General features: G+C 46.6%; 3 long non-coding RNA genes across 3 annotated transcripts in view; 2 read left to right on the top strand and 1 right to left on the bottom strand.

Annotated features, from left to right (window-relative positions):
* Positions 1-1,094: 1,094 nt before the first annotated feature.
* LOC311591746 overlaps positions 1,095-26,000 on the bottom strand; it is a 167,087-nt gene continuing 142,181 nt past the window's right edge. Inside the window, exon 3 of the long non-coding RNA XR_014777181.1 lies at positions 1,095-1,458. This is a non-coding gene — a long non-coding RNA (uncharacterized lncRNA). The remainder of the gene's footprint in view (positions 1,459-26,000) is intronic.
* LOC311591747 lies at positions 1,448-4,281 on the top strand. The gene is made up of 3 exons (XR_014777182.1): positions 1,448-1,732; positions 3,856-3,944; positions 4,255-4,281. It is a non-coding gene; the product is annotated as an uncharacterized lncRNA (long non-coding RNA).
* LOC311591745 overlaps positions 23,966-26,000 on the top strand; it is a 153,985-nt gene continuing 151,950 nt past the window's right edge. Inside the window, exon 1 of the long non-coding RNA XR_014777180.1 lies at positions 23,966-24,380. This is a non-coding gene — a long non-coding RNA (uncharacterized lncRNA). The remainder of the gene's footprint in view (positions 24,381-26,000) is intronic.

The raw sequence follows: 26,000 nt of genomic DNA, 5'->3' as shown, positions 1-26,000 counted from the left end.
CAAAACCAAAAACAAAGCCAGGCATGGCATGGTTGTACAGGCCTTTTATCCCAGCATTCAGGAGGCAGAGGCAGGCAGATCGCTGTGAGTTTAAGGCCAGCCTGGTCTACAAAGGGAGCCCAGGACTGGACAGCCAATGCTACACAGAGAAACCCTGTCTCTGGGCGGAGGGTGTGAGGGTGGTGGTAGTAGGAGACAGAAACAAAAGAAAACAAAACACCAAAACTTTGCTGTCACACCCATTTGGTGGAGATGGAGAGCACCGCCCACCTCCGCCATGGCTGGTGCCAGTACTGCAGGGGCAGGGGCAATATTGCAATTGCGATTGTATCATCCAGGGAGCAGCACAGCACCTGGATGATGGTGTGTTGTTCTCACAAATTACACTCTCTTCTGTCTGACAGCACCTCAGCATATAAACCAAAGAGAGCATTACGCAAAATGAAATGGAGCCGGGTGGTGGTGGAGCATGCATGCCTGTTGTCTCAGAACTTGGGAGGCAGAGGCACGCGTGAGCTCCAGCCAGTCAGAGCTGTTACACAGAGAAACCCTGTCTTGAAAAACTACAAAAAGAAATAAAATGAAATGAAATAAAAGTAAAAAAATGCCTCAGGAGGGGTTAAAAGCACTGGCAGCTCTTCCAAAAGTCAGAACTGAGGCCATGATTAAGAGGGATGGCTGGGGATATTCATATTGCACCGTTAGAGGTGAAATTCTTGGACTGGCACAAGAAGGACCAGAGCGAAAGCATTTGCCAAGAATGTTTTCATTAATCAAGAACGAAAGTCGGAGGTTCGAAGACGATCAGATACCTTCGTAGTTCTGACCATAAACCATGCCTACTGGCGATGTGGCGGTGGTATTCCCATGACCTGGCGGGCAGCTTCAGGGAAACCAAAGTCTTTGGGTTCCGGGGGGAGTATGGTTGCAAAGCTGAAACTTAAAGGAATTGATGGAAGGGCACCACCAGGAGTGGAGCCTGCGGCTTAATTTGACTCAACACAGGAAACCTCACCCGGCCCGGACACGGACAGGATTGACAGATTGATAGCTCTTTCTCGATTCCGTGGGTGATGGTGCATGGCCGTTCTTAGTTGGTGGAGCGATTTGTCTGGTTAATTCCAATAACGAACGAGACTCTGGCATGCTAACTAGTTACGCGACCCCCGAGCGGTCGGCGTCCCCCAACTTCTTAGAGGGACAAGTGGCGTTCAGCCACCGGAGATTGAGCAATGACAGGTCTGTGATGCCCTTAGATGTCTGGGGCTGCAGGCGCACTACACTGACTGGCTCAGCGTGTGCCTACCCTAAGCTGGCAGGCGTGGGTAACCCGTTGAACCCCATTCGTGATGGAGATCGGGGATTGCAATTATTCCCCATGAATGAGGAATTCCCAGTAAGTGTGGGTAATAAGCTTGCATTGATTAAGTCCCTGCCCTTTGTACACACCGCCCATCGCTACTACTGATTGGATGGTTTAGTGAGGCCCTCGGATCGGCCCCGCCCGGGTCGGCCCATGTCCCTGGCGGAGCGCTGAGAAGACGGTCGAACTTAACTATCTAGAGGAAGTAAAAGTCATAACAAGGTTTGCGTAGGTGAACCTGCTGAAGGATCATTAAAGAGAGGCACAGGTTGGCAAGCCGTGTCCATCAGTCAGTCTGTCTTTGTCACTCCTCGCCTGGAGGCCCGTGTCCCGGGTCGCATCACCTGCTGCCTTGTGCGTGGTCGGTCGGTAGGTCCTCTGGGTTTTGAAAGAAGGAGGGAAGAGGAAAGAGGATGGTGAGGAGGCGGGGCGCGTTGACATCTGTTGTGGGGCGGCAGTCCTTGCCGTTCCCGTCCCTCTTTTGTGCTCCTCTGCCTTCTCTTTGCTCTTTCCGCTTCTTCCCCGGGGTGACCGACCCTGCCCTTTCACTTCCTGCCGCGACCCGTGGGCCGCCCCTCTTTCTCGTCCGGCTCGTCTCCACCCGTGGCGGTGGTGCGCGTCTATGTCGTGGTTGTGGTAGGGGGCGCTGTCGTGTCTCATCTCAGCCGCCTACGCCTCGACTCTGGCTTTACCCCGCCCTGAGCGTGTCGCATGTGGTCGGAGATGGCCGCGATGGGTCCGGCATCCGTCCCCTCCCGGACTTTCTGACCTTGCGTGTCCTCCCCAAACCTTTCCGGGTACCTGGCTGTCGTGTTCCGGCGCGCAGGTTTAAAGACCCCTGGGGAGGTCACCTCTCCGCCCACGGGATCGGGGGGGGGGGTCGGCGGGGCCTGTAGGGACTCGGCATGTGGGTGTGTGGTCCTTCTCTTCCTCCTGTGGCTCTCTCCGACTCTTGCCCTCTTTCCCCCTTCTGTGGGATTATGACTGAACGCCTCTAAGTTAGAATCCTGCCCAGGCAGAACGATAAGGCAATGTCGAAGTAGCCTCGGTTGGCCCCGGATAGCCGGGTCCCCGTCCGTCCCCACTGGCGGTCCGTCGTCATCGCTGTCGCGCGTGCGCCCTCTCCCTGGGGTGTCGCCAACGGCCTGCCAGCGGTCTTCCCCACCACACGTTGGGACCGGGGTCTGGTGCGGAGAGCCATTCGTCCAGGGAAATGGGGCGCGGCGGGAAAGGGGGCCACCCTCTCGCCTGTCACATCAGGGCAAGTTCCTGTGGAACCTGGCGCTAAACCAATCATATACGACCTGCTTCTGGGTTGGGGTTTCTACATTGCAGAGCAGCTCCCTTGCTGTTATCTACTGAAAGTCAGCCCTGGACACAAGGGTTTGTCTTGGCGGCCCGTCCGCAGTTCTCTCACTCCCCCTGTCTCCCGAACAACGGGTTCCAGTTTTTCCCCTCCGCCTCTCCAGGAGAAAGTGACCCCTGCCCGCGTCGCCACTGCCGCCTCTTCCTGCCCGCCCCCACTCCGACCCTGGCCAAGCCGGGGTGTGAGGCGAAGGCAGTGGCAGCAGTGTGACCGCTGGGGGGGGGCGGGGTAGGCTTTATCCATTTTGCATCGCTCACGCCCCGACCCGCCTGGAAGTTGGGGATCACCCCGCCCTTCTCCCCAGAGACCGGGTAGACCAGTAGTCCTACATGGGGAGTCGCGCGCTCTCATTTGGGACACCTCAGGTCGACCAGATGTCCCTTCTGGACTCTTATTTTTTAAAATAATATATTATAAAAAAAATATATATATATATCTGTATACACAACTGATGCGAGTCCTATAACCATGGAGGTCGACCAGTTGTCCCTTCTGCCTAACTGCGGAAGTTTGATGAAGTTTGGTTTGTTTTTTTGTTTTCCCATGCCACTGGGGGGAGGGGGATGGGCGGGCTAATTACTAATTAATTAATTAATTAATTAATTAACTTATTTGTTTATTTATTTACTTGTTTATTTGTGTGTTTGTTTATTCATTCATTTGCCTAACTTTCTATCCATTTATTTATTTATCTGTCTATTTGTTTATCTATCTATCAAGCTATCTATTTGTTTATCTATCTATCTATCTATCTATCTATCTATCTATCTATCTATCCTATGCTTCTCTATCTGCAGATATATATACGGGCAGGCCAGAAGAGTGCACCAGATATCTTTCTCCTCCTCCTCCTCCACCTCCTCCTCCTCCTCCTCCTGCAGCCATTTATTAATAAATATGTGGTTAATTACTCAGTCTGTGAAGATCGAACTTTCTTTCTTTCTTTCTTTCTTTCTTTCTTTCTTTCTTTCTATTTATCTGTCTATCTATCTATCTGCACCTGCAGGCCAGAAGAGGGCACCATAATCTTTCTCTACCTCCTCCAGGAGCTATTTTATTTATTTACTTATTCATTCATTCATTCATTCATTCATTCATTCATTACTTTCTCTATGTTTATATGCAGGCCAGAAGAAGACACCAGATCGCCTTGAAGAGAGGTCCAGTGTTTGCTCCAGAAATAGCAGACTACCATAGTTTTCTGTTTTGTTCCAGGTCTGATCACAGATACGCGCTCCCCCCCTTACTGTGTGTATGTGTGGGGGGGAGGTGATGTCATTTGCTGAAGGTGGGGAAGAGAAACAGGGAAAAGACATTGGGAAGCATTGTGTTATCTAAAACTTTGTGTGTTAGATGCAGGTCTCTCCCCCCATTTCCCACCTCTCTCTCTCTCTCTCTCTCTCTCTCTCTCTCTCTCTCTCTCTCTCCCCCTCCACTTCCTGTCAGCATTTGTGGAATGGACACTTGCTTTATGGGTCCCAACTTGACAGCCGTTTTCTCTGCTTGCTTTCTTGCCTCCATGTAGGAGGGAGAGGCCAGAAGGAAGATTCTTCTTGGAGAAAAAAGCCAGCCCATCTGGACTGACGGATGAAACTTCATCCTCACAGCATAAGAAGACAACCCTCCCCTCCTGACCCATACCTGGTACTCTCCCTACCTCCCAGCCCTCTTTCACTAACACTGACTCAATAAAATAATGTGAATAAATGGATAAAGAATTAGTTTCCAGGTATTTATTTGTTTCTCGGCTTGTCTGGCTGTGCTTGCATCTATCTGTGGACTACTGGTACTCACAAGGAGTGTGTCAGAACAGCCGGTACTCTTAACTGCTGAGACATGATTCTCCTGGTGCATGAGTTCAGTTTGCTTTCAGAGGGAATGTTTTAGAACTTGCCCCCCACAAGAAAAGGAAAACAACAACAACAACAACAACAACAACAACAACAACAAACCCTCACTTGCTCCAGTTGAAGATATAGTCTTTAATGTTTACTTAGAAAGAACCACCTCTGACTCCTCTAGTCTTCCTCTTGCAATGTAATCCCACAATGTGAGGATAAAAATCAAAGGAAGGCTTTGCTTGACTCACTGTTTCTTTCAGAAGTAAAGAGGAACACCCACCCCACCCCCCAAACACACACACACACACACCTCTTTGCAGACTGGTTAGTGTCCACTTCTTCCTGAAGAAAAGTGATTTTTCCACCCTTTTAGGAGGGGTGGAGGGTGGGAGGGTTCAAGATAGAGGTTTCCCCTGTGTGACAGCTCCTGGAAGTCACTCTGTAGACCAGGCTCATGGAGATCTACCTGCCTCTGCCTCCAAGCTGAGTGCTGGCTAGACTTTCCACTGATGTGTGGAGAGAGCTGCCCAATTTATAGCTCACCTTTTGAGTACGAGGGGGGGTGGGATGGTTCTTTACCAGTGGAGACCAAGATAGGTGAGGTCCTCCTGGTGTTGAGAGAGACCTGTTCCTGTTCCTGTTCCTGTTGGATCGCATACCTATATTTTTGTTTCAGGCACACCAGCCACATCATCATTTCTGGGCTAAGGTTTGGATTTTGTATTTTATTTTATTTCATGAATGAGAAACTCTTTGGCTCGGCTGCGCGCAACTGCCAGGCATGCCGAGGGCTATCTTGTTCAAGGAGCTCATTAGCCATGTGGGCTTTCTTGGAGGTGATCCTGTACTGTGATGCATCTCCAAAATTGCTTCCGACTTCTAAGAACAAGGCAGGCATGAAAGTGTCAGATAACCTTAGACCTGGAGTTAAAGACAGACAGGTGGGAGCTGCCATGTGGGAGCTGGGAATTGAGCAGACAGTGCTCTTAACCACTGAGCCGTCTCTCTCCAGCCCCCGCCCATCTTTGTTTTTCTTTTTCTTTTTTCAGTTTCTTTTAACCAAGCACACTCTCGATGGATGAAAGCGTACAGTTGGCTTAGACACTCGCTACCTGAGGGTTTCAAGACTGACTGACTGTTTGTTCGATTAGGTTTGCGGAGGGGCAGGACTCTCAATTTAATCGATTTTTAATTTCCTACCATGCCTTCCAATCATAGTTTCCTATCCCCAAACTCATCATGGTCTATATACAACCCAGTGAGGCTTTATTGTCCTCCTATGGCCCAGATGCATGGCAGGCCCTGCTACTTTGTTTCCTTTGGTTTGGTTTGACACAGACAGACAGAGAGACAGACAGACACGCAGGCAGGCAGGCAGGCAGGCTGGCTGGCTGACCAGCTGGCCTCGAACTCACAGTGATCTGTCTGCCTCTGCTTCCGGGGTGCTGAAAATTCAAGGAAGGCAGGCAGGCAGGCCATGCTTTTTGAAAAGTTTGAAAATCAGGCACCACACATAAGAACCATTTGGCTATTCTTTGAAAACGGACACTTTTCTTAGGAACACAAAGTTTAACCCAAAGTACGCAGAATGAATGGTATAACAACTTAAAATTGCTTACGGACAGAGAAAATACTTTCCTTTTTCTGGATTTTGGTTCCATTTTTTCCCATTTATTTATTTATTTATTTATTTATTTATTCATTTATTTATGTTTGGATTTTTTTTTTTGAGACAGGGTCTCTCTGTGTAGCCTTGGCTGTCCTGGATTCGCTTTGTATACCAGGCAGGCCTCGAACTCACAGCGATTCACCTGCCTCTGCCTCCCGAGTGCTAGGATTAAAGGTGTGTGCTACCACGCCCAGCCAGTTATTTCTTTTAGTCAAGATTTCTCTCTCTCTCCCCCCCCCCTCTCGTGCTGGGTATAGAATAACATTGATTTTCTGGGCTGGTTGTAGAGTCACTACTGCATTGCTAATAAATAGATTAAGTACTGACTGATGACTAATAAACATTAGAAGGTAGCTGGCACTCCCTAGACCAGGCTGCCTGACTCTGTGGTGATCAAATGAGGGAACTATGAGGATTGGTCTCCATTTGTCTGTCTGTGTGTGTATTATCTTTCTATCTCTGTATCTCTTTCTCTCTATCTATCTATGTATCCATGGGTGTATGTGTGTATGTATCTAACATCTGTGTATTTATGTATTAGTATAGTACAGAGAATACACTAAATAAATGACTAGTTTAATCTTTTAAAATATTTGAGTAAAGAATTAAATATTTAGCCAGGCATGGTGGCACATACCCTTAATCCTATCTATCTATATATCTATCTATCTATCTATCTATCTATCTATCTATCTATCTATCATCGATGTATTTACTTACTTACTTATCTACTTACACAGTGTTTAAATTATTTTGGAGACACAGTCTCTCTATGTATTCCTGCCTGTCTTGAAAATCGCTGTGTATACTGACTTAGTTTGGAACTGGAACTTTCATTGGGTTAAAGAAATTGTAGTTTTTTCTTGCTTGCTTGCTTGCTTGCTTGTTTGTTTGTTTCCAGATAAGGTTTCTGGTGTAGCCTTTCCTGTCCTGGACTTGCAAGTGCAAGTGATTCTCTCACCTCTGTCTCCCAAGTGCTGGGATTAAAGGCAAAGGAAAACAAAACCAAAAACAAAGCCAGGCATGGCATAGTGCTGCATGCCTTTAATCCCAGCACTAAGGAGGCAGAGGCAGGCAGATTGCTGTGAGTTTAAGGCCAGCCTGGTCTACAAAGGGAGCCCAGGACTGGACAGCCAACGCTACACGGAGAAAACCTGTCTCGGGGTGCAGGGTGTGGGGGATATGGTAGTGGGAGACAGAAACAAAACAAAACACAAAATCTTGGCTGTCACACCAAACAGGTGGAGAGGGACAGCACCGCCCACCTCTGCCATGGCGCGTGCCAGTACTGGAGTGGCGGGGCAAATATTGCCCTTGTGATGGTATCATCCAGCAAGCACCACAGCGCCTCGATGATGCTGTGTTGTTCTCATAAATTATACTCTTTTCTGTGTGACAGCGCCTCAGCATTTAAACCAAAGAGAGCATTAAGCAAAATGAAATGGAGGCGGGCGGTGGTGGCGCATGCATGCCTGTTGTCTCAGAACTTGGGAGGCAGAGGCAGGCGTGAGTTCCAGGGCAGTAAGAGCTGTTACACAGAGAAACCCTGTCTCGAAAAACCACAAAAAGAAATAAAATAAAACGAAATAAAAGTAAAAAATGCCTCAGGAGGAGTTAAAAGCACTGGCTGCTCTTCCAAATGTCCTGAGAGGCAAGCAGAACACTCCACACTTAATCCAGAAATCAATCTAAAACAGAAAGAGAGAAAAACAAAATGAAAATCCCCAGCTGAGAGGGAGGTCTGGTGTGGCTCCCGTGATCTCATTTTTAAGAGAGCAAGATAGGGCTCAATGGAAATCTGGCGTGTTCCATGGGTAGATGGGGACCTCAAGGATCTAAACTAGAAATGGTTTGTTAAAGTGTACATATGTGATTTTTCTAAGACTTATATACACCCCAGCATGCAAGCGAACACACACACATCTTTAAAGATAAATAACAAAACAACCGATTCTGTCTTTGTAACTGCACTCATTGGAGCTTATCTTTTTTCATCATGTGTGTTTATGTGTGTTTGTTTGTGGGTGAGTGTGTGCCTGCAAGCATGCATGAACGAGTGCACAAGTGTTAAAAATTAATCCTCAGCTGAGTGATCAGTCACAGTCTATAGCTATGACAACCGCCTCTTACGTGCTGAGATTGATTTTGACCCCATTCTTCCTTTTTTACTTCCTACCTATCTCACTCCCAGCATCCATTTCTTTCCTCTTCAAGAAATGGACTGATTCCTGATATCACCTGAAGTCAGGCACTTCTAGGTCATGCTAGAGTGGACTAGGAAGGATCCCACACCATTTCATATAAATAGCACCCTGAACGATAACAACAGGCATAGGCTGCACTGTCTTTTGGTCTCTTTGCCCTCCTGTTTATGATTGAGCCTGTATGTGAACCCACACATTTCTTTCCCCTGTAAATTATATTCCAAAATAAATTACTGTTTGTAGTGGCCTTTTGTTGTTGTTGTTGTTGTTATTTGTTTGTTGGTTGCTTGGTAATTTGTTTTATTTTTTTCTTCTTCTCTTTTTTATGGAAAGAGTGGGTATACTTTCTATATCAGGAGAGAGAGCCTCCTCACACAATTCTCTCCTCTCTCTCTCTCTCTCTCTCTCTCTCTCTCTCTCTCTCTCTCTCTCTCTCTCCTCCCCCCCTCTCGTGCTGGGTATAGAATCACATTGAATTTCTGGGCTGGTTATAGAGTCACTGCTGCATTGCTAATAAATTGATTCAGTACTGACTGATGACTAATAAACATTAGAAGGTAGCTGGCACTACCTAGACCATGCTGCCTGACTCTGCTGTGATCAAATGAGGGAACTATGAGGATTGGTATCCATTTGTCTGTCTGTATGTCTATTATCTATCTATCTACCTACCTATCTATCTATCTATCTATGTGTGTATGTATGTATGTATCTAACATCTATGTATTTATGTATTAGTATAGTATGGAGAATACACTAAATAAAGGACTACTTTATCCTTTTTAAATAGTTGAGTAAACAATTAAATTTTTAGCCAGGCATGGTGCCACATGCCTTTAATCCTATCTATCTATCTATCTATCTATCTATCTATCTACTATCTATCTATCTATCATCGATGTATTTACTTACTTATTTATTTACTTATACAGTGTTTAAATTATTTTGGAGACAGAGTCTCTCTATGTATTCCTGTCTGTTCTGAAAATCGCTGTGTATACTGACCTAGTTAGGAACTAGAACTTTTCTTGGATTAAAGAAATTGTAGTTTTTTGTTTGTTTCTTTGCTTGCTTGCTTGCTTGCTTGTTTGTTTCCAGACAAGGTTTCTCATGTAGCCTTGCCTTTGCTGGACTTGCAAGTGCAAGTGATTCTCTCGCCTCTTTGTCCCAAGTGCTGGGATTAAAGGCAAAGGAAAACAAAACCAAAAACAAAGCCAGGCATGGCATAGTGGTGCACACCTTTAATCCCAGCACTCAGGAGGCAGAGGCACGCAGATCGCTGTGAGTTTAAGGCCAGCTTTGTCTACAAAGGGAGCCCAGGACTGGACAGCCAACGCTACACAGAGAAACCCTGTCTCGGGGTGGATGGTGTGGGGGTGGTGGTAGTGGGAGACAGAAACAAAACAAAACAAAACACCAAAACTTGGCTGTCACACCCACCAGGTGGAAAGGGAGAGCACCACCCACCTCCGCCATGGCCAGTGACAGTACGGGAGGGGCGGGCCCAATATTGCCCTTGCGATGGTATCATCCAGCAAGCACCACAGCGCCCGGATGACGATGTGTTGTTCTCATAAATTACACTCTTTTCTGTGTGAGAGTCCCTCAGCATTTAAACCAAAGAGAGTATTACGCAAAATGAAATGAAGCCAGGCAGTGGTGGCGCATGCATGCCTGTTGTCTCAGAACTTGGGAGGCAGAGGCAGGCATGAGCTCCAGGGCAGTCAGGGCTGTTACACAGAGAAACCCTGTCTCGAAAAACCACAAAAAGAAATAAAAAGAAATGAAATAAAAGTAAAAAATGCCTCAGGAGTACTTAAAAGCACTAGCTGCTCTTCCAAAGGTCCTGAGAGGCAAGCAGAACACACCAGTCTTATTCCAGAAATCAATATGAAACAGAGAGAAAATAAAAATGAAAGGCCACAGCTGAGAGGGAGGTCTGGTGTGGATCCTGTAGTCTCATTTTTAAGAGAGCGAGATAGGGCTCAATGGAAATCTGGCGTGTTCCACGGGTAAATGGGGACCTCGAGGATCTAAATTAAAAATGGATTGTTAAAGTGTACATATGTGATTCTTCTAAGACTTATATACACCCTAGCGTACATGTGAATACACACACATCTTTAAAGATAAATAACAAAACAACCGACTCTGTCTTCGTAACTGCACTCACTGGAGATTTTCTTGTTTCATCGTGTGTGTGTGTGTTTGTGTGTGTGTGTGTGTGTGTGTGTGTGTGTGTGTGTGTGGGCGCGCCTGCGCATGCAAGCATGAGAGTTCATGTGTGATAAAAATTAATCCACAGCTGAGTGATTAGTCACAGCCTCTAGCTATGACCACCGCCACTGACGTGCTGAGATTGGTTTTTGTCCCCTTTCTTCCTTCTTTCCTTCCTACCTATCTCACTCCCAGCACCCATTTCTTTCCTCTTATAGAAATGGACTGCTTCCTGATGTCACCTTAAGTCAGTCACTTCTAGGTCATGCTAGAGGTGACTAGGAAGGACCCCAATCCATTTCACATAAATAGTACCCCGAACGATTAGAACAGGCTTCGGCTGCTCTGTCTTTTGGTCTGGTAGGTCTCCTGTTCATGTTTGAGCCTGTATGTGAACCCACACATTTCTTTCCCCTGCAAATTATATAGCAAAAAAAATGACTGCTAGTTGTCTTTTTTTTGAGGTTGTTATTATTTGTTTGTTGGTTTTTGGTTATTTATTTTATTTTTTTCTTCTTCTATTTTTTATTGAAAGGGTGGGTATACTTTCTAGATCAGGAGAGAGAGCCTCCGCACACAATTCTCTCTCTCTCTCTCTATCTCTCTCTCTCTCTCTCTCTCTCTCTCTCTCTCTCTCTCTCTCTCTCTCCCTCCCTCCCCTCTCTCGTGTTGGGTATAGAATCACTTGATTTTCTGGGCTGGTTATAGAGTCACTGCTGCATTGCTAATAAATAGATTCAGTACTGACTGATGACTAATAAACATTAGAAGGTAGCTGGCTCTACATAGACCAAGCTGTCTGACTCTGCTGTGATCAAATGAGGGAACTATGAGGATTGGTATCCATTTGTCTGTCTGTGTGTCTATTTTCTATCTATCTATCCATCTATCTATCTATGTGTGTATGTATGTATGTGTCTAACTTCTCTGTATTTATGTATTAGTATAGTACAGAGAATACATTAAATAAAGGACTAGTTTATCCTTTTTAAATAGTTGAGTAAAGAATTAAATATTTAGCCAGGCATGACGGCACAGGCCTTTAATCCTATCTATCTATCTACCTATCCATCTATCTATCATCGATGTATTTACTTACTTATTTTTCTACTTACACAGTGTTTGAATTATTTTGGAGACAGAGTCTCTCTATGTATTCCTGTCTGTCTTGAAAATAGCTGTGTATACTGACCTAGTTTGAAACTAGAACTTTTCTTGGGTTAAAGAAATTATAGTTTTTTGTTTGTTTGCTTGGTTGCTTGCTTGGTTGCTTGTTTGTTTGTTTCCAGACAAGGTTTCTCATGTAGCCTTGCCTGTGCTGGACTTGCAACTGGAAGTGATTCTCTTGCCTATGTCTCCCAAGTGCTGGGATTAAAGGCAAAGGAAAACAAAACCAAAAACAAAGCCAGGCATGGCATAGTGGTGCACGCCTTTAATCCCAGCACTCGGCAGGCAGAGGCAGGCAGATCGCTGTGAGTTTAAAGCCAACCTGGTCTACTAAGGGAGCCCAGGAGTGGACAGCCAACGCTACACCGAGAAACCCTGTCTCGGTTCTGAGGGTGTGGGGGTGCTGGTACTGGGAGACAGAAACAAAACAAAACAAAACACCAAAACTTGGCTGTCACACCGGCCAGGTGGAGAGGGAGAGCACCGCCCACCTCCGCCATGGCTGGTGCCAGTACTGGAGGGGCTGGGCCAATATTGCCCTTGTGATGGTATCTTCCGGCGAGCACCACAGTGCCCGGATGACGTAGTGTTGTTCTCATAAATTACACTCTTTTCTGTGTGACAGTGACTCAGCATTTAAACCAAAGAGAACATTACCCAAAATGAAATGGAGCCGGGCAGTTTTGTCGCATGAATGCCTGTTGTCTCAGAACTTGGGAGGCAGAGGCAGGCGTGAGCTCCAGGGCAGTCAGAGCTGTTACACAGAGAAACCCTGTCTCGATAAACCACAAAAGGAAATAAAAAGAAATGAATTAAAAGTAAAAAATGCCTCAGGAGGGGTTAAAAGCACTGGCTGCTCTTCCAAAGTTCCTGAGACGCAAGCAGAACACTCCACTCTTAATCCAGAACTCAATCTGAAACAGAAAGAGAGAAAAACAAAATGAAAGGCCCCAGCTGAGACGGAGGTCTGGTGTTGCTCCTGTGGTCTCATTTTTAAGAGAGCGAGATAGGGCTCAATGGAAATCTGGCGTGTTCCATGGGTAGATGGGGACCTCGAAGATCTATACTAGAAATGGTTTCTTAAAGTGTACATATGTGATTCTTCTAAGACTTATATACACCTCAACGTGCATGCGAACACACACATCTTTAAAGATAAATAACAAAACAACCGATTCTGTCTTTGTAACTGCACTCATTGGAGCTTTTCTTGTTTCATCGTGTGTGTGTGTGTGTGTGTGTGTGTGTGTGTGTGTGTGTGCGCGTGCGCGCGCGCACTTGGGTGCCTGCGCAAGCACCAGCGTGCCTGGGTGTTAAAAATTAATCCTCAGCTGAGTGATCAGTCACAATCTCTAGCTATGATCACCGCCACTGACGTGCTGAGATTGGTTTTTGACCCCCTTCTTACTTCTCTCCTTCCTAGCTATCTCACTCCCAGCACCCAATTCTTTCCTCTTCTAGAAATGGACTGCTTCCTGATGTCACCTTAAGTCAGACACTTCTAGGTCATGCTAGAGGGGACTAGGAAGGACCCCAAACCATTTCACATAAATAGTACCCTGAACGATAAGAACAGGCATCAGCTGCTCTGCCTTTTGGTCTGATTGGTCTCCTGTTCATGTTTGAGCCTGTATGTGAATCCACACATTTCTTTCTCCTGTAAATTATATTCCAAAACAAATGACTGCTTGTAGTTGTCTTTTTTTTTTTAGGTTGTTATTATTTTTTTTGGTTGATTGGTTATTTATTTTATTTTCTTCTTCTTCTTTTTTTTATTGAAAGGGTGGTTATATTTTCTCTATCAGGAGAGAGAGCCTCCTCACACCATTCTCTCTCTGTCTCTGTCTCTGTCTGTCTGTCTCTGTCTGTCTGTCTATCTGTCTGTCTCTCTCTCTCTCTCTCTCTCTCTCTCTCTCACACACACACACACACACACACACACACACACACACACACACTCACACACACAGGTGAATTGGATTTATGTTCCTGCCATCTAGAGGGATGTTAAACACCGAGATCACTTTTGAAGAATTTCATTTCTGTGTGGCTGGGCCTTAGAATACAAACAAAAGAAACTGTCTCAGAGGTCTGCTGTTGTTCCTTAGTCTAATTTTGTTTGGTTTTGGTTTTGGTTTTGGTTTTTAGAGACAGGGTTTCTCTATGTAGCCTTCGCTGTCCTAGTCTCACTGTGTAGACCAAGCTGGCCTCAAACGCACAAAGATACATCTGTCTCTGCCTCCTGATTGCTGGGATTAATGAAAAGTGTGTGCCACCAAAGCCTGACTATTGAAAGATTCTGAAGCAGTTTGAACTAGGTTTTATTTTCTGTCATTATTATTATTTTAAAAGTTTGTTTTTAATTTTAAAAATGTCTTTATTTATTATTATTTATACAGTGCTCTCTCTATCTGCTTTTATGCCTGCCTGTCAGAGGAGGACATTAGATCACTTTATAGATGGTTGTGAGCCACTGTGTGCTCGCTGGTAATGCAACTCAGGACCTCTGGAGGAGCAGTCAGTGCTCTTAACCTCTGAGCCACCTCTCCAGCTCTGATTGATTTATTCTTTTATTTATTTATTTATTTATTTATTTATTTATTATATTTTATTGTTGTTGTTGTTGTTGTTGCTGTTGCTGTTGTTTGTTTTGTTTTAAGACGGTGAATTAAAACCTTAATATGGATTATCTGTTCATGGAGCAAGGGGGACTGTGCAGATCAGCAGAGGCTACCCTATCATTTGTCACATGCAAATTGGGTTAAAGTTCTGAAACCAGAACTTAAAGAAGCCAGCTGTGTGGTCCTGTATGTCTTTAATCCCTTAGCTCTGAAGGTAGAGGCAGGTGAAAATTTTGTGAGCTGGAGGCAGGCCTCATCTAGTTAGGGATTTCCAAGGTTACCTAGGGTATGGAGAATAGTTTATCATTTCTAAGTAGTAGAGTAAAGAATTAAATACTTGTTCAAAAGAATTAAATATTTACCTTATAAGATAAATAAATGAGCCGGGTGTGGTGGTGCACGCCTTTAATCCCAGCACTTGAGAGGCAGAGGCAGGCGAATCGCTGTGAGTTCGAGGCCAGCCTGGTCTACAAAGTGAGTCCAGGATGGCCAAGGCTACACAGAGAAACCCTGTTGATGAGTGCTGGGATTAAAGGTGTGTGTCACCACCATGACCAGATGGGTTTTGTTTTGTTTCGTTTCGTTTTAAGAGATGGTGCCAGTCTCTTTATGTAGCCTTTATTGTCTCAGAATTCACTGGGGTTTATTGTTTTGTTTTGTTTTTTCCTTTTTGAAGATTTCTTGACTATTACGTATACAGTGCTCTGCCTGCATGTACATATACCGGCAGGCCAGAAGAAGGCATCAGATCACATTATAGATGGTTGTGAGCCACCATACATTTTGTTGCTGGGCGTTGCACTCAGGACCTCTGGCAGAACAGTGTCCTTAACCTCTGATCCATCTCTCCAGCCCCCGCCTTCACTATTCACAGCATATCTGCCTCTCTCTGTCTCCCATCTGACATCCATAAAGTCCTATTGATAGCTGTTGCTGAGATACTTAATTCTTTCTTTCCTTCTTTCTTTCATCTTGTGTGGCCCCTCTTTTATCACACATGAATTATGTTCATATTTTTATTTATTCATTCATTCTTTCATTTATTTTTTACTTATCTCTACGGTTATTTATTTAATTTTGTTGTTGTTGTTGTTGTTTCTGTTTTTTGAGACAGGGATTCTGTGTAGGCTTGGCTGTCCTGGACTCACTTTGTAGACTAACCTGGCATTAAACTCATAGCAATCTGCCTTCCTCTCCTGGGATAAAAGGAAGCCCTGCGCACCACCCCCTGACTTTCAGTTATTTCTTTGAGTCAAGGTCTCTCCCTCTCCCTTTCCCTCTCCCTCTCCCTCTCCCTCTCCCTTTCCACCCCCTCTCTTTCCCTACCTCCAGTACTCCCACCCCACTGTATGCCCGTAGTGCTGAGTATAGTAGAATCATACTGTTTTTGTGGACTGGTTAGAGACACTGCTGCATTACTAATAAATAGAATCAGTTTTTTGTTTGCTTGTTTGTTTCCTGACAGGGTTTCTCATGTAGCCTTGGCTGTCCTGGACTTACTTTGGAGACCAGGCTGGCCTCCAACTCACAGCGATCCTCTTGGCTTTGCCTCCCATGTGCTGGGATTAGAGGTGGGGTAGTCTTATTTCAGGTTTTAATTACAACTAATGTAATGAGAAATAAAGTGATCAGTTCCTTGCTGATCTGCCTTAGGGTCTCCCTGACCATAAGGTTTTGGCTTTGGTTGTTGTTGTTGTTGTTGTTGTTGCTGTTTTTTTTTTTAATTTTACCTCTCTCTCTCTCTCTCTCTCTCTCTCTCTCTCTCTCTCTTTCTCTCTGTAAATCCATATTTCATGTCTTCCCTTTTAAATGATTTCTTTATCTGTGTGTCTATTGTTGCTGTTGTTTAGTGTTTTTTGTTTCCTTTTGTTTGAGACAGGGCTTCTCTGTTGTAGACAAAGAGCTGCTTGCCTCTTTTGCCTCTGCCCCCTGAGTGCTGGGGTTAATTACAACTAATAACATGAAAATTAAAATGATCAATTCATTGCTGCTCTGCCTGTCTTAGGCAAGGTCTCCCTGATCCCTAACCATATGGTTTTTGTATTTTTACTTTTGCATTTTTTCCTTTTTCTTTCTCTGTAAATCCATATTTCATTTCTCCTTATTACTTCTTATTGTTTTTATGCGCATCAGTTTGTTGTTGTTGTTGTTGATTTTGGTTTGTTTTTCTGTCCTTTCTGTTTCGATTTTGAATGCAAGTATGACTGCGTGAGGCTGTCTTATTTCTCTGGAACTGCCCTGTGGGGGCAAGCCTCATGGATGGTTGTTCCACTGCCTTTACCTAAGTTGGGGGGGAGAGGGGAAGGGGAAGGGGAAGCCACGGCATAGGGTGCTTCCAAAGCCCTGGGCTCCATCCTCTTAATACTCCGTGCACTTAATCCATGCATGCCTGTCATGTCAGCACCCAGCAGCTGGAAAGAGAAGATCATCTCTAGCACCATTGGACTGGTGCTTTAATTTGCTCTAACTCTGTATTTAGTCTGAGACCAGAAGTTGGGGCTGGGCAGGAACAGCATTAGCAGCAACAGCAGACACAACAAAGGAGGGACCCCAAGCGGTGAAGTGTTTTCAAAAGGAGCCTCCCTCCCTGAAGCTGCCTTCCCTAACTTATTTGCCACTACCTGATTTGTCAGGCAGGTCACTTTCGCTCGCTTTCCCTTGGGCCTCCCAGTTAGAGAAGGAAACAGCACTCTGTTTATTCTACTTTCACTTTGTATGGCCTGAGGTGTTGGCCCAGTTAGGGTATGGGTTAGCTACTCATCAGAGACTAAGGTTCAATCATAGTTTGTATGAGCAATCATAAAGGATGACAGTATCAGACCACACATGCTCATTTACACACACACACACACACACACACAGAGAGAGAGAGAGAGAGAGAGAGAGAGAGAGAGAGAGAGAGAGAGAGCTACCTTATAAAATCAAATTGAATGGACAATAAATAACAAGTAATTAAAAACACACAGGCTTTCAATCCCAGCACTCTGGAAGCAGATGCAGGTAGATCTCTGTTAGTTCGAGCCCAGCCTGGTTTACAAAGTCAGTCCAAGACAGCCAAAGCTACACAGAGAAAACCTGCCTCAAAACAAATACAAAAAAACCCAACCAACCAACCAACCAAACCAGACAGGATTGTTTGTGATGGGCATGGATGTCTTTGAACTTTCCCTGTAGGGCATTCTGGCCTGGAAACAGAGATTGGCCTGCTTTTGCCTTTCCCGTTTGGTAATTTGGTTTTATTTTGTTTTGGTTATGTGTTCAAGAGTGGCCACTCACTGACCACTCTCACACACCAGAGTCATATGGATGGAAGTGTATGTGAACACTGGAGGGAAAGAAAAAAAAACAGAAAAAAAGCTGGGCATGGTGGTGCAGGCCATTAATCCCAGCATTCAGGAAGCAGAGGCAGGCGGATCTTTATAAGTTTGAGGTGGCCTAATCTACAGAGTGAGTCCAGGACAGGACAGCCAAGGATACACAGAGAAACCCTCTTTTGGGGAATAAAAAGACACACACACACACACACACACACACACACACACACACTCACACAAACACACACACACACAGACTTACAGGCCAGAACAATGCCTATTCATTTCAAAGGAAAAAAAGCAAAAGTTGGAGGTTACCCTTTGACCTTGTGTCAGAAAGTTTGGGTGAGGCTGCTGCTTGACTGCTTATCTCTTAATTATCTTCCAGTTACACCCTACTTCTGGAGGTGGAGATCGAGCAGCCTTCATGGCTGGCTGATGTGAAAGTTGGGCATTTTCAGGTTTCACAGGAAAACTCTCATTTGTTTGCTGTTTGTTTGGTTTTTCACAGACAGGGTCAGTCTTTTTATGTAACCTTTATTGTCTCTGAATTCACTATTTAGGGCAGACTAGCCACCTGAATTCACAGTCTATCTGTCTCCCTCTGACTCCCAATTGACATTCATAAGGCCCTATTGATATCTCACCTTTTTTACACCCTGAACTCCACACAGACACGTTATTTTACAAGGGTTTCTCTCTCTCTCTCTCTCTCTCCTTCCCCATTCATGTCCCCCCCCACCCCACCCCACATGTGTGTGTGTGTGTGTGTGTGTGTGTGTGTGTGTGTGTGTGTGTGTGTGTCTGTGTGTGTGTGTGAAGGCTACACAAAGAAACTAGCTCTCAAAGAACCCAAAACTAACTAAATAAGTCTGCCTGAAACACAGGAAAATTCCAGACCGGTCAATTCTATTTGTGTTTTCTGTTGTAAATACTGAAAATAAAATGATCAGTTTCTCTCTTCATGGCTACTCTGCTGTAGGGTCTCTCTAACCATATGTCTCTATCTTTATCTTTTTGCCTGTTTGTAAGCCCACGTTTCATTCCTTATTCTTTATTAATGATTCAGTAAATTTTATGTGCATTTTTGGGTTGTTGTTTTATTTGTCTTGTTTTTTCCCATCCATGTCATTATTTTTATCTAAAAGCGAGTACCACAGCGTCTGGATGTGTACCACAGTGCCAACTTCTGGTCTCAGACAAAATACAGAGTTAGAGCAAATTAAAGTACCAGTCCAATGGTGCTAGAGATGATCTTCTCTTTCCATCTGCTGGGTGCTGATATGACAGGCATGCATGGATTAAGTGCATGCAGTACTAGAGGATGGAGCCCATGGCTTTGGAAGCACCCTAGGCCATGGCTTCCCCTTCCCCTATCCCCCCCACCTCTCTCTCTCTCTCTCTCTCTCTCTCTCTCTCTCTCTCTCTCTCTCTCTCGACATTTTTGGGGTGGGGGTGGGTGGCTCTTTTTGCCCAGGATGACTCCTACTTGTTAGGCATGGGCCAGCATGTTCATTACAGGGAGGAGTGGAGCCCAAGGCTTTTGAAGCACCTTAGATTAGGGCTTTCCCTTCCCCTCATGCGTCTGGAGCACTGAGGGTAAGGGAGGTGGAACAATCCATGGCGCCTGCTACCATGGTTACCACATAAATTTAAAGCAAATTTAATAGTGAAATAAAAATCAAATGTGTGCCTTGAATCACAACACAACACTCAGGAAGCAGAGGCAGGCAGATCACTGTGTTGGAGGCCAGCCGGGTCTACAGATTGAGTCTGGGATGGACAAGGCTACACAGAGAGACCCTGTCTTGACAAACCTAAACAAAACAAACTAACAAAAACAAAAAACCCACCAAAAACAAAAATCAAGTATGCTAAAAAGACACATGAGCAACCCACACACAATCTGTTTATTTCCAGACATGGGCCAGCATATCCAAAGTTAATGCAGCACAGACAGAGCTTCGGATTCCCTAACCTATAGATACATAGATAGATAGACAGACAGACACACAGACACACAGACAGACAGATGGTAGTTAGGATAAGAGTCACTGGAAATCACTCGCTATCCCTCTCCAGATCAGACCTCCCTTTAATGCACAGAATTCTAACTGCTTTATGTCCACTGAGTGATTGGATTAAAGGTGGGTGTGTGTGCACGCACGAGCGAGACCACACCCGGCCTCCTTTCATTTCTTTACCTTCCATTGATCTAAGTCTGGGGTTCTAGTGGTCAGTGTGTGGCTAATCTTGAACCCATAACGCTGTCACTTTATTATATGTTTAGTTTAAAGTCAAATTCTCTGACGGTGTTCACCAAAATGAAGCCACCTTCTGGAGGGCAGATATCACGGTGGCTTACCTCACCAATATGGATGCAGTCCTGGGACATACATTTCAAGTTCATTTACTCTGGAGGACCAGAACTTAAACCCAATTTGCATGTGTGGAATTCTGAGGAAGTTCTCCTAATCTACAAAGTACCCTCACTGTGTGAAAAGAAAATCAACCAAACTGTTTTACTCCCTGTCCTTTAAAAAATTCTTTATTTATTAATAAAAATATTAGAAGGAAGCCGGGCGTGATGGCACATGCATTAAATCCCAGCACTCAGGAGGCAGCGGCAGGCGGATCGCTGTGAATTCAAGGCCAGCCTGGTCTACAAAGTGAGTCCAGGACAGCCAAGGCTAACACAGAGAAACCTTGTCTCATAAAATATATATATATATATTAGAAGGAGGAGAAGGAAGAGGAGGAGGAGGAGGAAAGGAAGGAAGGAAGGAAAGAGCCAGGCCTGGTGGCAGCAATGCACTGATAATTTAAATTTTTCATGGCATTAGTCATAAGAAAAAAAATGAAGTAAAGCAGATATAATTAATTGTCCTGGCATACACCACCAGGCCCTGCTTCCTTTAATTTCATTTATTTATTTACTTATTTATATTGGTTTTTTGAGACAGGGTTTCTCTGGGTAGCCTTGGGTGTCCGGGAACTCTGTTTTTAGACCAGGCTGGTCTCAAACTCACAGAGATCCACCTACCTCTGCCTCCCAAGTACTGGGATGAATGGCGTGTGCCACCATGCTGGTCCTTTCAGCTCTTTATCTCCAAGAAAGTTTCTAGGTAGTCCTGGGAGTTCCAACCTAAGTCCATCTACACATCAGTTTCAAAGACAGCAAGAGGGGAGAGAGAGAGAGAGAGAGAGAGAGAGAGAGAGAGAGAGAGAGAGAGAGAGAGAGAGTCTATCTCCAAAAACCTTAGATAAGTAAGTACATAAGTAGATAGATAGATGATACACAGACAGAAAGACAAATGGAGGCCAAGCATCATAGTTTCCTCATGTAATCACAGCAGAGACAGGTGGACTTCTGTGTTTGGTTTTTCCAAGTACATATTTAAGTCTTTATTCAGCTATCTATCAAGAGTAAACTGGTCCTTTATTTAGTGTAGTCTCCGTACCCCACGTGGAACCATTGAAATCCCTAACTAGATGAGGCCTGCCTCCAGCTCACAGAGTTTCACCTGCCTCTGCCTTCAGAGCTATGGGATTCAAGGCCTACAGGACCACACCGAGCTGGCTTATTTAAGTTCTGGTTTCAGAAGTTAAGCCCAATGTGCATGTACAGAATTATAGGGTAGCCTTTTCTGATCTACACAGTTCCCTCGCTCCATGAAAAGACAAACCACATAAAGGCTTAACTCACTTTCTGAAAACAAAAAAACAAAAATAAAGAGCTGGATGGAGAGGTGGCTCAGAGGTTAAGAGCACTGACTGCCCCTCCAGAGGTCCTGAGTTGCGTTCCCAGCGAGCACATGGTGGCTCACGGCCATCTATAATTTGCTCTAACGTCCTCCTCTGGTGTGCAGGCATACACGCAGGCAGATGGAGCACTGTACACATAATAATGAATAAATATTTTTAATTGAAAATAAACTTTTAAATTAACCATAATGACAGGGGGGAAAAACTAGTTCAGAATCTTTCAGTAGCCAGGCGGTGGTGGCAGATGCGTTTCATTAATCCCAGCACTTGGGAGGCAGAGACAGGTGGATTGTTGTGAGTTTGAGGCCAACCTCGTCTACACAGTGGGTTCAGGACAGCCAAGGTTCCATAAAGAAACGCTGTCTTCAGGAACCAAAACCAAAACCATACCAAAAGAAACAAAAAAAATTTAGACCGAAGAGCTACACCAGACCTCTGAGTCAGTTCCTTTCATTTGATTTACCTTTATTTCATTTTATTATTTTTTTCTATTTCTTTTTTGGGGGTGGGGGCAAGGGATTCGTTTTTCATGTTAGGGTTTCTCTGTGTAGCCTTGACTGTCCTGGACTTACTTGCTTTTTTAGACCAGGCTGTCCTAAAACTTACTGCAATCCGACTGCCTCTGCCTTCTGAGTGCTGGGATTATTAGCGTGGGCCACCACCGCCCGGCCTTATTTTAATTTTTTTCTGTGCATCATTCGGTATGAATGTGTCAGATCCCTTCTAGTGGCGTTACAGACAGTTGTGAGCTGCCGTGTGGGTGTTGGGAATCCAGCCCAGGTCCTTTGGAAGAGCCGACAGTGCTCCTCACCACCGATCCATCTCTCTAGTCCTATTTGCTTTGTCTTCATGTTCTCTTTCTTTGAATTGTGAGTCACCGCCACACAGGGGGGGAAAACATTTCCGAAGTGATCTTCTCTGTTCTCTGTGTTTACCATCCCTCTAAATGGCAGCGACTTAAATCCAATTCACACGTGGTGGGGGGCAGTGGGGCAGAGCAGAGGGTTGGGGGCACAGTGGGCCAGGGGCTCTTGGCGGAGAAGGGCCACTCGCAGGCGCAGGGGTGGCGGGAGGGGGACTGTGAGGAGCCTCTCACCCCTGACCTTGAAAGTACCCTTTAAATTAAAAGTGTAAAAAAAGCCATACTACAAACACACATTTGTTTTGGAATATAATTTATGGTAGAAAGAAATGTGTGGGTTCGCATACAAGCCCAAACCTACACAAGAGACTGTAGAGACCAAAAGGCAGAGCAGCCGATGCCTGTTCTTATCGTTCAGGGTACTATTTATGTGAAATGGTTGGAGTCCTTCCTAGGCCCCTCTACCATGACCTAGAATTGTGACTGTCTTAGGCTGAAATCAGGAAGCAGTCCATTTCTGGAAACGGAAAGAAAGGGTTGCTATGAGTACAAGGGCCAGCCTGGTCTACAAAGTGAGTCCAGGATGGCCAAGGATACACAGAGAAATCCTGTCTCGGAAAACAAACAAAGAAACAAACAAAGAAACATAAAAAAATCTTAAAAGAATCCCACACGATTCTGCCAGGTATGGTATGGTGGCGCACGCATTTAATCCCAGCACTTGGGAGGCAGAGGCAGGTGGATCACTGTGAGTTTGAGGCCACCTTGGTCTACAAAGTGAGTCCAGGACAGCTAAGGCTACACCGAGAAACCATGTCTCAAAAAAAAAATAAAGATGAGACCATAGGAGCAACACCAGACCTCCCCCTCAGATGGGTCGTTTCATTTTGTTTTTCTCTCTTTCTGTTCTCTTTGAGTTCTGCATTAGGTGTGCAGTGTTCTGCCTGCATCTTCACCTGCGGGCCAGGAGAGGGCACCAGGTCTCCTCATAAATGGTTGTGAGCCACCACGTGGCTGCTGGGAGCTGAAGGCTCTACCTTCCCAAGAGCAGCCAGTGCTCTTCAACCCTGACACATTTTGATTTTTGTTATTTTTATTTTTTATGTTTGTGGTTTTTCGAGACAGGGGTTCTCTGTGCAACAGCTCTGGCTGTCCTGGAACTCACAGAGATCCACTGGCCTCTGCCTCCCACGTGCCGGGAGTAAAGGCGTGTGCTGCCATTTTATGTTTCTTAATGCTCTCTTTGGTTTAAATGCTGAGGTGCTGTCACAGAGAAAGGAGTATAACTTATCAGAAAAATGCACCATCATCCAGATGCTGTGGCGCTTGCTTTTAGATAAAAATAATGACATGGATGGGAAAAGACAGGAGGACCGCACACCCAGCCCCCCCCCGCGCGCGCCGCCCCCCCAGGCCCGCCGCGGACGCGAGGAGACAGGGAAAGGGGATGACACGCGGGTGGAGGGGTCAGGAGGAACAGGGAGAAGGAAAGATCCGCCAGGAGCCACCGGTGTGGCCAGAAGCGCGCCACAGGGTTGAATCATCTGGGCGGACTGCGCGGAGGTCATTCCTTAAAGGTTTCATGCCCTCTTGAACTCTCTCTTCAAAGTTCTTTTCAAATTTCCCTTGGTACTTGTTGACTATCGGTCTCGTGCTGGTATTTAGCCTTAGATGGAGTTTACCACCCGCTTTGGGCTGCATTCCCAAGCAACCCGACTCCGGGAAGACAGGGACCCAGCATGCCGGGGGCCGCTACCAGCCTCACGCCGTCCACGGGCTGGGCCTCGATCAGAAGGACTTGAGCCCCCCCCCGAGGGGCTCCGGGGAGTGGGTCTTCCGTACGCCACATTTCCCCAGCCGCGCTGAGTGGCGGGGATTCGGCACTGGGCTCTTCCCTGTTCACTCGCCATTACTGAGGGAATCCTGGTTAGTTTCTTTTCCTCTGCTGACTAATATGCTTAAATTCAGCGGGTCGCCATGTCTGATCTGAGGTCGCGGAGCCAGAGGGAGGGGATGAGGTGTGGCGGGAGAGGGGCGGCAGCCACGGGAAAGGGACCAAGGCCCCTTTCTTCTCCACCACCCCGCCCGCCGTCCATGACACATGTCCGACGGGTCCGCGAGAGAAAGAGCGAGAAGATCGAAGGGAAGAGCGTGGAGGCGGAGGCGGCAGTGAAGCAGGAACACGAGCTGGCGACCTCGCTTTGGCGAGCTTCCGGGGTCCGGGGCACGCAACGTGGCGTGGCGATGGGGCCTACATGCGCAGCCTCTACCGTACCCCACCCCCCGGGGAGCGCTCGCATTGGCGAACGTATAGACCGCGGCGTCCTGCAGGACCGCCGCTGGAGCAGGCCAACCCCCGGGCAGAGGGAAGACGGAGAAGGTGGCGGGGCCGGTCCAGGGAGCACAGACCGATGGCGCAGCCTCGGCACGGGCTCGGCCAACCTTAAGGACTCGGGCAGCACGACGATGCTCCCAGATGGGGAAGGGGTGCGCGGGGAGGGAACCCGAACCCGGGGACCGGTGTGGCCGGAGGGCCGAGATCTGGACCCTGATGACTCCAAGGGTATGACGACCTCGCCTAGAGAGGGCTAACCCAGACCGCGACCCCTCCATCACCGCCAACGCGTGACCACTCAAGCCGCCACACGGCCATCAACACAGATACTGGGGACATGGGAAGACCGCCAGCGACCCCTCTTCCTTGCCCACCACTGTGCCTCTCGAAGCGCTGTGGCCTTTCTTCACCCTCTCCTCTGCACGGAGGCCGGGAGGCGGTGACGGCGGCACGCCGACAACCACCCCACACGTCTGAACTATGGGGGACAGAGGGCCCGGAGTCGGGAACCCTGCAAACAAACCCCCAGCCGCGAGAACCCACCCCTCAGAGACGGACACCTCAGACAGGCTTAGCCTCGGGAGGAACCCAGGGTCGCAAGTGCGTTTGAAGTGTCGATGATCAATGTGTCCTGCAATTCACATTAATTCTCGCAGCTAGCTGCATTCTTCATCGACGCACGAGCCTAGGGATACACCGCTAAGAGTCGTACGAGTTTTTCGTAGGGCATGTGGGAGAGACGGGAGTCCCTTGCTCACATCACATGTGCTGGCGTCGGCACAGTGCCCAGCCCCCCACACCGGGAGAGACGGCTCGCCTTGGGCCGGCCAGCAAGAACAAAACCGAAGAAACACGAACTCCGAGGGATGGGTCGGTCGGACGGAATGGGAAAAGAACCACACACACACAGTGACACGGGACCCGCCCAGCGAACACAGTTGAGGCGCCCATGACACGGGGGGCCGGGACGGCAAGCCAGGCACAGCTGCAAGAGCCCCAGAGACGAACCACCCCAACCCGCAACCACGGCCTCGGGAGCGTCCCTGGAAGGCAGAAAGCGGGCGAGAGTCTGAGAGAGCTGTTGGAGGGAGAGAGGGACCTCACACACCCCCAGGCCGACTCCGTACGGGCCCCGCCGCCACCCCCCCCCCGACCCTTGGGGCGGAGAGGCGACTTCCCCAGGGGTCTTTAAACCTGCGCGCCTGAACGCGACAGCCAGGTACCCGGAAAGGTTCGGGGAGGACACTCGAGGTCAGAAGAGCCAGGAGGGGATGGA

This window comes from Acomys minous, assembly GCF_964271855.1.
Source record: "Acomys minous genome assembly, contig: scaffold_24, whole genome shotgun sequence".
Taxonomy (NCBI): Eukaryota; Metazoa; Chordata; class Mammalia; order Rodentia; family Muridae; genus Acomys; species Acomys minous.
This window is presented reverse-complemented; position numbering and strand designations above follow the sequence as displayed.